General features: G+C 44.0%; 1 pseudogene; it reads left to right on the forward strand.

Moving 5' to 3' along the window:
- Positions 1–4254: 4254 nt before the first annotated feature.
- On the forward strand, positions 4255–12638 carry LOC133377074 (tigger transposable element-derived protein 1-like; annotated as a pseudogene).
- The last annotated feature ends 243 nt before the right edge of the window (positions 12639–12881 follow it).

Raw genomic sequence — 12881 nt, forward strand, 5'->3', positions numbered from 1 at the left:
TTGAATAAAGCACTTTAACAACTTAAATGTAAGTATCTTTTAAATATTACAAATAAATGCTATACATGAATTTACCTATATTATGTACAGAAACATAAAAAGAAAAATTCTTTAGAAGCTACTGTAACAAAAAGTTATTTCTGTATTTGTGTATCTGAAATGTCTGGAAATATACAAAATGAAGAATGTTTTTATAAGAAATTTTAATAGAGATTGAAATTTGTATATGTCTGTCAAAATGATGTTTTTCTATTTGTTTATAGCCCCTGATGAAAGCCCTTGTGTAGGGCTGAAACGCGTTGGGTATTTGATTTGAAAGAAATTTATTCTCTTTTATAGAAATCAATAAAAAAATCTACATTATTTGGAATTTCCCTCTTTTGACATTCTGGGGTTCTCCCCCTTTTTTTCTTATTATCAACGAATGTCCACACATTGTATTTTTTTATCATTATTGTAGATTAAATGTTCCCTACCCAGGCTCCATCTTTTAGCTACGATGTCTAGATTAATTTCCAGTCAGATATTTTTTTAATTGTATGCTCCAAGCAACTGTGATTGATGCTTAATGTATCATGCTTAATAATAATAATAAATATAATAAATTTTATTTTTAAGTCGCCTATCTGGCCGCGACATCAGCCACTCTAGGCGACGTACATAAAAAGATAAAAGGATAAAAATACAACATTTAACCAGAACAACAGTTGATGAAAATCTAAAACCGCCCATCTATACTGCTAACCCTAGTCCACCCCAGCAATCCTGTATGCCTGCCTGAATAACCAGGTCTTTAAGGCTTGGCGGAAGCCTACTAGGGAGGGGGCATGGCGAAGATCATAAGGCAGGGAGTTCCAGAGGGTGGGGGCCACAATTGAAAATGCCCTCTCTCTGGTCCGCACCAGCCTAGCTGTTTTAACTGGTGGGACCGAGAGAAGGTCTTGCATGGCTGATCTTGTCAGGCGGCATATTTGGTGATGCTGGAGGCGCTCCTTCAGATAAACTGGTCCGAAACCATAAAGGGCTTTAAAGGTTGACACCAACACCTTGAATTGGGCCCGGTACACAACTGGTAGCCAGTGTAGTTCTTCTAACACCGGAGTGATGTGATCACGGCGACGGCTGTTTTTGATCAAACGTGCCGCCGCATTCTGTACCAGCTGGAGTTTCCGGACCATTTTCAAGGGTAACCCAACGTAGAGCGCATTACAGTAGTCTAAGCGAGAGGAGACCAGGGCATGTACTACCCGTGGGAGCAGATGGACAGGAAGGTAGGGTCGCAGCCTCTGTATTAGATGTAATTGATACCAAGCTGCCCGGCTCACTGCCGCAACCTGAGCTTCCATGGACAGCTGGGAGTCAAGAATGACCCCGAGGCTGTGGACCTGGTCCTTCAGGGACAATCTTACCCCATTAAACACCAGGTCTATATCTCCTAACCTTCTCTTATCTCCCACGAGCAGCACCTCGGTCTTATCGGGATTCAGCTTCAGCCTATTCCTTCCCATCCATTCACTTACGGACCTCAGGCACTTGGAAATGGTATCCACAGCCAACTCTGGTGAGGACTTAAACGAGAGATAGAGCTGAATGTCATCCGCATATTGGTGACACTGCAACCCAAAACTCCTGATGATGGCCCCCAGCGGCTTTGCATAGATGTTAAATAGCATGGGGGAGAGGATAGAACCCTGTGGCACTCCACAATTGAGAGGCCAAGGGTCTGAAACCTCATCCCCCAATGCTACCCGTTGATGCCTGTCTGAGAGATAGGAATGGAACCACCGCAAAACAGTGCCCCCTATTCCCATTCCCCCCAGGCGATCCAGAAGGATACCATGGTCGACGGTATCGAAAGCCGCTGAAAGATCCAGGAGGACGAGGAATGTACATTCTCCCCTATCCAATGCCCTCCTCATATCATCCACCAGGGCAACCAAGGCTGTTTCAGTTCCATGTCCAGTCCTGAAGCCCGATTGGAATGGATCTAGATAATCTGCTTCATCCAAGTGTGTCTGTAACTGTTTGGCCACCACTCGCTCAATCACCTTGCCCAAGAATGGTAAATTAGAGACTGGGCGGAAGTTATTCAGCTCTTGGGGATCCAAGGAGGACTTTTTTAAGATGGGCTTTATTACTGCTTCCTTGAGGGCTAATGGCATAGCACCCTCTTCCAAGGAAGCATTCACCACTGCCTTGATCCCTTTGCTCAGTCTCTCTTTGCAGCCCACAATCAAACAGACAGGTGGTTGGCCTCACAGTAGAGATCACCTTGTCCACTTCCTCAAAGGGAAGAGGCTGAAACCGATCCCATCGGACCGGAATGCAACTGTCCGACTCTGGCCCACTTCCTGTATCCACGGCGTACGGAATTGTGCTCTTCAGACGCTCGATTTTATCGGCAAAGTGTTTTGCAAATGTGTCACAGGAGGCTTTTGACTGCTCCATAGGTTCCTGCACAACTGGACCGACCAGGCTTCGGACCACTTGGAACAACCTCCTGGGACAACACTCTGCGGACGCAATAGAGGCAGCAAAGAAGTCTCTCTTTGTTGCCTTTGTTGCCACCTGATAGGCAGCTACTGCTGCTCTAACCAGTGTCTGATCGTCTTCAGAACGAGATTTCCGCCACCGGCGCTCTAGTCGTCTCACCTCCTGTCTCAGACCTCGCAACCGTGGTGTATACCAGGGTGCAATCTGAGTTCTATTCAGGGGGAGAGGACGTTTCGGGGCCACCCAGTCTATTGCCCTGGTGATCTCCCTATTCCACTCCGTCACCAGGGTTTCAACCGGGCAACCTTCAGAGAGCTCCAGATCTCCCAGCGCCTTCAGGAATCCCTTAGGCTCCATCCTAATAAGTCCTTGTCCCCTGCGGAGGGTATATGGGACTGAGAGGTCTACATTCACCAGATAGTGATCTGACCATGACACGGGGTAAGAAGAAACAGCCCCCATTTTCAGAGCACTTCCTCCCCCTCCCGAGACAAACACAAGGTCAAGAGCATGACCAGCTACATGGGTAGGCCCAATGTTACTAAGCTGCAGATCCCAAGAAGTCATGGTTTCCATGAAATCCCGAGGAGCTCCAGAGAGAGCAGCCTCGGCATGCAGGTTGAAATCCCCCAAACCAAAAGGTTGGGAGAGAGCACCCGCACGTCCGAGACAACCTCGAGCACCTCGGCTAGGGAGTCAGCTGTGCAGCGGGGTGGGCGGTACACAAGGAGAATCCCTAGACTGCCCTTTGGGCCCAACCTCCAGTACATGCAATCAATAAACTTGGTCTCGTGGAGAGGGGGTCTGGCGAAAATCAAGGACCCCCGATAGATAACTGCCACTCCCCCTCCCCGCCTACCAACCCTCGGCTGCTGTGCGTACTGGAAACCGGCTGGACACATGGCCTCAAGCACAGGAGCTGAGGCCTCATCCAGCCAGGTCTCCATAATACACACCAGGTCTGCGTTCTCATCCAAGATCATGTCATGGATGAGTGTTGTTTTCTGTACCACAGACCTGGCGTTACATAACAGCAGTCGAAGGTCGGCTGGAGTCCTGCATCCCCCAGTTGTCTTCTGGCTATGAACAGGCCCGGAACAGGGGATGGATATTAAGCATCTATCCCTCGTTCCCCTAGGCTGGCGTGGCCTGTCACCTGCACCTCTCCAGCATCTGCCGCCTAGTCTTTTAATATCATGGCTTCCCACCCTCCTCACAACATCCCTCTCCGGTCTGCACATGTCCCCCTCCCCGACTGGCAGTCAGGCAGGTCTCCTACCCTCCCAACCAGGTCTCCCACCCTCAAACAAATCCACACAGAATTGCCCGTTTCTCTCTTGCTTCAGGTCAGCTCATTTACATCCAGTAGGCCGCCTGCTATTGGCCGCAGCTAGGCCTCCACCACAGCTCTCTCCTATCTCCTGGCCTTCATTGTCCTCCAGATACGTCCGCTGGCTCCCTTTCTTCATCAGGTCGAAGCGTTCTGCCGTCCTCCTCTTCTCAGATCTTGTTCTCCAGGAGCCGCCGAAGCGGCGGCGGAGGCGCGTCGCGCCGATGATACCGCGGTCTCTCCCTTCCCTCCCGCACGATAAAGTCGTGGATAAGCCGTAGAGGGGATAAGGCAGGCCGCGCGGATAGCACCCAGGCCTGCCACTCCACGCCCTCAGCTACTCCACGCCCTTCAATCACGCGGCTCTTACACTCAGGCAGAAGACACCCTGAGGCCCCGAAGGAAACACCGCGGTGGTTGCCGCTGAAGGCATGGGTCAGGGCGGGACCTCACCGGGTCATCGCTCATCCGACTCGCGCGACCGCTCCCATCGCCACAGGCCACCTCGATCTTCGGCTCCAGCCTCCGCAAGGCTCCCCGAGCAGCCACCTCCCCCGCCGCAACCAGCGCTCTCACCGCAACATCACACCAAGGCACCGGGAAGGTAATGACATCACTTGGGCCCACCCTGTGACATCACTTGGGCCCACCCCTAAAATCTCAGATTTTGGGATGCTTCTGACCTGGCAACCCTACTGTGTATAGTACAAATAGAAAACGGAGGTAAAAACAGCTTCTTTAGTACAAAGTAATGCTCCCAAGTGGATAAGCCCTGAGTTAGGTACAGACTCGTTTAGAATCGGGGCGGCCACCTCTGCAGCAGAGTGGGGTCTACCCACTTCCCAGATCAAGACCATTGGGTGCAGGACATCAGACGCTTTTAAGGGCTACATTTGCTCACAAGCAAAATCACAATCTGCCAGTAATTTTTTATTTATTGCAGGCCTAAAGAGAGTTTGGATTGTCAGGCACAGCATTGTGTACTGGGCAGAACATGCAAATTCCACACTCTGGTCAGATCAGCTTGGCCTGTCATCTTGGGTTTCTACATGTGGAATTTCATTGGATTTCTACATGTGGAATAAGGTGAGGAGAGCTTCGCCCCTTGTTAGAACAACAGATCAGTTGCTCAGGCCTCCCAGATTTACTTCTCATACACTTGGGGGAGAATGAACTCTGTGTTATGATGCATTGATTTGCTGCTGGCTACAAAAGTTGCCCTTGCCTGCTTGGCTGAAAAGTACCCTTCTATGATGGTGGGTTGGTCCACTTGGCTTGGCAGTGTTGGAGGAATGTGAGATACCCAAACAGAGTCGAAGTTGCCTGCTGTCATGTCAGAAAGCCATAGCAAAGCTGGTCCAGGCAAGAGGTGGCCTTGTGGTTTGTCACCCACTAATCAAATGCTACTGTCTTTCAGTCATGTAGATAGAGTCCATCTCTCTACAAAGGGTAACGATGCCTAGCTTGGCAACATCACTACATGCCTTATTTTAGCATGGAAGTGGGGGTGAGTGGGTTGGAAAGCTCTGCTCTCCTCTCTTGTGGAGGAAATGGGCAGGATCAAACATAAGGGGGACCCCCATAAGGGGTCAAGTGGGGTACTTGCTGGCCATGCCTCCAGCTTGGGAAGGGCCGGGCCTCATCCAACTCAGAACCATCCCCACTGGTTGGCCAGCACAATCACAGGATCTAACGCTCATCAACTCCCAAGGGTGTTCCCAACTGCTTGCTGGGCTCCAACTGCTGGTTGGACTCACAGTATTCCTTCAGTATGGACTGTTGGAATGGAAGCCAATTCTTGCCCTACTGGCATGCCAACCCCGCTTGCTTGCTTTAACTATTTAACATGTGGCCTGTTTTCACCCATAACCCTCAACCAGTTGTTATCTGCTGTATTCCCATGGTGAAGGGGAGGAACGCAGCATGCACCTTCCTCTCAAGACAGACAACAAACAAAAACAGCCAAATCAGGATTCCTTAGGATTTGCATAGATCACATACAAGATACCCAAGAGCTCTCAAATTAGTTATCTAGAAGTAACATAAAATACACTGCATTATAATAATGGATCTGAAATGTTTGAAATCTCACATTATCAATTTAACATGGCATTCATGTGGCTTCTAAGAAAGATCCAGAGGGGCTGCAACATTCATACTACACTACACTTGTGTAAATACATCTTTTGTTAGAGAAGTGCAATTCCAGAAAACATTAAAACCCCAATGTGGAAGCAGTCTCACTTACATTTTCAATTACAAACTGTGAATGTTCACACCACAACCCATGAGGGTTATACAAGGGTGGTCTCAAAAGAAAGGAAAATTCCCCTCTAAACCAGCTTTTTTCACCCACTCATCCACCCACCCCACCAGAACTGGGCAGACCAAACTCTCCTTTTGGCCTGTGGCCTGGGGGATCATTGACTAAACAGTAATGAGGGTGGAGAGACAACTCAAAGCCCTGGCCTGCACACACCAGACTCTCTCCTTTTAGGCTGAATAGGCCTATCCTCAAATCCCAAACTCACCGCATATAGGAGCACCACAGCAGTGATGGTGGGTGAGGGAGGTGCCACAACTTTTATAGTCTGGAGAATACATTAACCTCCTCCCAACACAAGACAGGCAGCAATGCAAGCTGTTGCAAGTTACAAAACATACGCGAACTGTTCACAAATCCACCATTTTTTCTCCCAATTCTATCACTCATTCAAATGCAATAGTTAAAAAAGTGAAAACTACATATTTAACATAGAGGGAGACTTACACTCTGTCTATTGTATCCACCATTCTCTCCCCCTCTCTCACCAAATTCTGTTGTTTTTCTAAAAAGCTCAACTTACAGCCACATCCTTCTGCCTGCCTATAAGGAGCGTGATTCAAAAAGTTTGGAGGTGGTCTAGAGGAAACAACTCTGGAGTCTGGCACATGCACAGAGCATACCCAACAGGAGCCTGTCCAGCTCTTGAATGCCTCCAGTGTTGGAGAGCCCATCACCTCCCTAGGTAATTGGTTCCATTGTCATACCACTCTAACAGTCAGGAAGTTTTTCCTGATGTTCAGCTGAAATCTGGCTTCCTGTAAGTTGAGCCCATTATTCCGTATCCCACACTCTGGAATGATCGAGAAGAGATCCTGGCCCTCCTCTGTATGGCAATCTTCCAAGTACTTGAAGAGTGCTATCATATCTCCTCTCAATTTTCTTTTGTCAAGGCTAAACATGCCCAGTTCTTTCAGTCTCTCCTCATAGGGCTTTGTTTCCAGTCCCCTGATCATCCTCGTTGCCCTCCTCTGAACCTGTTCCAGTTTGTCTGCATCCTTCTTAAAGTATAGTGTCCAGAAGATAAGGTCTAAACAGTGGCAAATAGAGGGGAACCCATACTTCACGTTATTTGGAAATGTAGGCTAAAATAGCATTTGCCTCTTTTGCAGCCACATCACACTGTTGGCTCATATTCAGCTTGTGATCAACAACAATCCCAAGATCCTTCTCACATGTAGTATGGAAAACCAAGGAGGAGGTATAAAATCTAGGCAAAAATACTTTTGACAAAATGCCATTTATGCTTTATATCTATATCTATAATTAGTAATAAAGCTGAATGATGTATGTAAAGCATTTTTTCTCTTTCCCTTTTCTTTTTTATTATTATTTTAGTACTACTTAGTAATTTTCTTTTCCTTAGTAAACATTATTTAAAAGGGGTTACGGTAGGGCCCTGCTTTATGGCGATTCGCTTTACAGCGCTTCGCTAATGCGGCGGTTTTGAATTGGGTCCCTGTCCCACATGTGTGGCACTTGTTCCGTTTTTGCGGCGATTTTGCAGTATGATGCAATTGATGGCGCCCGTCGCTCTGAGCGCGTCATCAGAGCTTGGAAACTTTCCTCCTACAGTTGGGCTGATGGGAGTTGTAGTTGAAGCAAGGAACGTTTCCAAGCTCTGAGTCCGAGAAGAGCATCGGGTGCCATTTTACAGTGTACTACTGTATTGTCGGTGCAGTCTGATTCAGAGTTTGTGCATTCAGCGTCTCTGTGTTCTGGCAATTTCCCAAATGTCGTTCAAAGGTTAAGATTACAGTACTGTACGTACTGTACTGTAATATATTATATTATACTGTAGACTGTATATATAAAATATAATAATTTATAATACTTATAATTTATTTATAATATATAAATATAATATATATTATATACAGTACTGTAATACTGTAGTGTCTATAATATATATATAGTAATATACTGTATATATATACTGTAATATACAGTATATAATATATACTGTACTGTATACAGTAAAAATATAAAAATATTTTTGTGTTAATTACAATGGCATCTCAATGTAGTACTAGTGATAATGTAGTACTAGTCATAAAAAAGGAGTTGTAAGTCTCTTACTTTAGCTGCCAAGTTAGAAATGATTAAGCTAAGTGAGCAAGGCATGTCTATGGTTTGGCTCACCAAACAATTAGCACAGTTGTGAACACTAAGGAGAAAGTGTTGAAGGAAATTAAAAGTGCCACACCAGTGAACACTACAGTTATAAGAAAACGTGATAGCCTTATTGCTGACATGGAAAACTTTTAGTGATGTGGATCAAACTAGTCACAACGTGCCTTTAAGCCGAGCCATCATCCAGGCCAAGGCTCTAAGTCTCTTCAATGCTATGAAGGCTGAGAGAGGCGAGGAAGCTGCTGAGGATAAATTCGAAGCTAGCAGAGGCTGGTTTGATAGGTTTAAGGAAAATAGCCATCTCCACAACATAAAAGTGCAGGGTGAAGCAGCTAGTGCTGATGCAGAAGCTGCAGAAAGTTATCCACATAAGCTTGCAAAGATCATCGAAGATGGTGGATATACTAAGCAGCGTGGATTTTCAACGTGGATGAAACTGGGCTATATTGGAAGAAAATGCCATCTAGGACTTTCATTGCTAAAGAGGAGAAGTCAACGCCTGGCTTCAAAGCTGCAAAAGACAGGCTAACTCTCTTGTTAGGGGCTAACGCAGCTGGTGATTACAAGTTAAAACCTATGATGATTTATCACTCAGAAAATCCTAGGGCCCTGACTTCCGGGAAGGGTGACTTAGCCTGTGCCTGCTTTTGAGACGGGCTCCTGCCTCAAAAGAAGCTTATTCAGATATATCAGTCAGTTTTTTCTTTTTTTTTGACTGATTAAACTTCTCCCGGGTAGGGAGAAACGAAGAGATTAACCTCAAAGCCTATTTTTGTTGGGACGACCAGATCTCATTAATTTATGGGACGAGGTCCAGCCGACGAAGGTGGGACGGATTTTCAACAGCAAGCTCTATCTGATAAAGCGAACGTTCACCTTATCTTCTAAGAGAGAACGCACTAACAGGCAAGCACCCTTCTTTCTATATTTTTCTTTTATTTGACTTAAATTGTTGCTGTTTAAAAGAGATTTGCCAGATTGATCGGTTTTTGACATCTCACTGGGGAGCCATAACTTCTCTCTGCTACGCACTAATTAATAGCTTATCTCTGTTTTTGTTGCAAAAAGCTGTCCTGGATTTGCATTCTAAAGATATACACAGAAGAGGGATTTCTATTCCAGATTTTTATTTTGAAGAATATTATATTGTCTGAGACTACTCTCTTTTTGGTCTATTTTTTTTTGACGAATCTGTTTCCTGACGACTGCCATTAATTGTTTCGATCCTGGGAACTGCATTTTGTTTACTTAACTATGGAGAGATAAGGCTGTCTGCTCTGTTTATACTGTGATGTCACCAAGTTTGGAGTATTAACCCAATTGTTGCTGAAATAAGAAGTGGTTTTCCTATATTTTTCTTTTAAAATGGCAATTAAGAAAGTGGCTGAGAATCTGGAAATAACTATGTTTCAGAAAATAATGGATGAGATTGAGATAACGAAACAAAACCTGCGACAGGGTTGTAAGGAGCTGAAAATTGAATTGAGTAAAATGACGCAGGAGATTAAAGATATAGGGGTCCCTGTGAGAGAGGTGACCCTGGAAGGGGTCCCTGTGAGAGAGGAGACCCCGGAGATTGGAACAAACGTGGAACAGGAAAAAGATTTGGAGTCTATGGACTTTAGAAATAAAATCTATTGTTTGGAGACACAGGAGATTAAAGACATAGGGGTCCTTGTGAGAGAGGAGACCCTGGAGACTGGAACAGGGGTCCCTGTGAGAGAGGAGACCCTGGAGACTGGAACAGGGGTCCCTGTGAGAGAGGAGACCCCGGAGATTGGAACAAACGTGGAACAGGAAAAAGATTTGGAGTCTATGGACTTTAGAAATAAAATCTATTGTTTGGAACTCAATGTTATCTCTGAAGAAATTAATGAAGATTCTAGAGATAAAGTTATCAATGGCATGGATAATCTTCTGGACTGGAATGATGTGATGGAGCCCAATATAGAGAAAATCTATGGAATTAACTGCAGCCATGTGACAATGGAAAAACTTTCAAGAGATGACCCAGTGTATTTTGAAAAAAAGAACAGAGATATGATTTTACAGCAGTATTTCAGCAACCTATTCAGAATGGATGGCAAGAAAATATTTGGGATAGAGGTAATTCCCATCAGACTCTTACTATATGACTATGGCTTTGACAGCAAGATTATTATGGAATACTGATAATGGAAGATTGGATACCGAAATTACTGGACTTAACAAGACTACTGAAGATGGAAGATGGAAAATGGAACTAATAGGGATAATAGAATAATGGCTACTGAAATTACTGAACCTAACAGATTCTGATGTGATGGATTAATTGAAATGTTTATTTTTACTATGGTTATGACAATAAGATTATCATAATTAGTAATGAGATGGATTAATCGATATGCTTATCTGGAAAAAAAAAATTGATAGATATATTTCTTAAAGAATTGAAACCTCTCTTTGACTTTTTGTGGAAAGAATAAAGTAATGTTTATGAGATTTGATGATTAAGTAAGATAACTATTGGAGGAAAGTGATTTTATAATATGACTTAAGAGACAGGATTGTTATATATTATAGACTTATAACTGATCTGATCTTTGACAAATGGGAAGTCAATATTTTACTCTTTATTTTTTATTTTTTATTTTTATTTTTATTTTTATTTTTTTTTTTTGTTTAACTATTTTTGATTTTGTTTTTTGTCTTTGAATGTTTTATGATTTCGTCTTGTATGTTTTATGAAAATTTGAATAAAAATTATTGAAAAAAAAAAAAGAAAATCCTAGGGCCCTAAAGAACTATGCAAAAGCTAGCCTCCCTGTTTATTATAAATCCAATTCAAAAGCTTGGATGACTGGCAGTCTTTTCTCAAATTGGTTCATGGACTATTTTAAGCCTATAGTTGAGGCTTACTGCAAGGAAAAGAAAATTCCTTTCAAGATTTTACTTCTTACAGACAATGCCCCTGGCCATCCTTGAGCTCTAGGACATATGTACAAGGAGATACATGTTATTTTTCTACCTGCAAATACAACTTCATTGCTGCAGCCTATGGACCAAGGTGTAATTGCAGCGTTTAAATGCTATTACCTAAGAAGAACTTTTGCTAAGGCTATACACAGTACCTGGGCAAAGTGAAAATAAATTAAAAGCATATTGGAAAGGCTTCACGATTTTGGATGGTATAAAAACTATTAGAGATGCATGGCAGGAAGTTAAAGAAACAACATTGAAAGGTGTTTGGAAGAAGCTAATTCCCACACTTGTGGATGATTGTGAAGGCTTTGAGAATCCAGTGGAGGAAGTCACTACAAGTTGTGGAAATGGCAAGAGAATTAGAATTGGAAGTCGAGCCTGAGGATGTGGCAGAATTGCTTGTCTCTCATGACGAGACCCTAACAGGTGAAGATTAGATTACTGCAATGCGCTCTACGTGGGGCTGCCTTTGAAGACGGTTCGGAAACTGCAGCTTGTGCAGAATGCAGTGGCCAGACTGCTTATGGGGACCAGACGGTCCGACCACATTACACCGATTCTGGCCCGCTTGCATTGGCTGCCCATATGTTTCCGGGCCCGGTTCAAAGTGCTGGTTTTAACCTACAAAGCCTTACACGGCACAGGACCACAATACCTGTTGGAACGCCTCCCCCGATATGGACCTGCCCGTACACTACGCTTGGCGTCAAAGACCCTCCTCTGAGTTCCTACTCATAGGGAAGCTCGGAGGGTTGCAACACGAAAAAAGGCTTTTTCAGTTGTGGCCCCCGAATTGTGGAACAACCTCCCAGAGGAGATATGCCTGGCGCCAACGTTACTATCTTTCTGGCGCCAGGTTAAAACTTTCCTCTTCACCCAGGCTTTTTAACATGTATACTACACGCTGAAACTGTTTTAACTTTTTAATATTTTTTACATTTTCTACTGTGTTTTGTATAGTTATATGTTTGCTGTATTTTTGCTATTTCTTGTTCTTGTGAACCGCTCAGAGAGCTTTGGCTATGGTCTATAAGTTTAATGAAATAAATAAATAAATAAATAAATAAATAAGATCTTCTTCTGACTGAAGAGCAAAGAAGGATATTTCGCAAAGAGGAGTCCCAACCTGATGATAGTCCTGCTGTGCCTAGAGAAATGACAACCAAGGAATTGGAAGAAGCTATCAACTGTATAGAAATGGGGATGGCAGCTTTTGAGAGGATTGATCCAAATTTCAAAAGAAGTTCTAAAGTGAATGCAAGCCTTCTAAACGATATTGCATGCTATAAAGAAATTCTAAGGAAAAGGAGACGAGAATTCATCAGGCAAAGTTCATTGCTTTCCTACTTTAAGAAAGTACCATCACAATCTTTGACAGCTACAGCTAGCCTTGAATAACCTTCAACTTCAACGTCAACATCAACAGCAAGAGCTTCATCCAAGTCTCCACCATCAAAACAAATAAGATTCGATGATGAGTCAGATGATGGAGACTTGGATGACTTGCTCAGATGATGAAAATGTGCCACGCAACAGAGAGCCAGCCGGTCTCACAGCCCTAAAGGATGTAGCAAGTGCTTCTTTTTACCCAGCCTTTCATTACAGTACAGGTAGCTGTTTTGGGAGAACTTTGCACTTGGG

This window comes from Rhineura floridana, chromosome 1, assembly GCF_030035675.1.
Source record: "Rhineura floridana isolate rRhiFlo1 chromosome 1, rRhiFlo1.hap2, whole genome shotgun sequence".
In the NCBI taxonomy this organism is placed as follows: domain Eukaryota; kingdom Metazoa; phylum Chordata; class Lepidosauria; order Squamata; family Rhineuridae; genus Rhineura; species Rhineura floridana.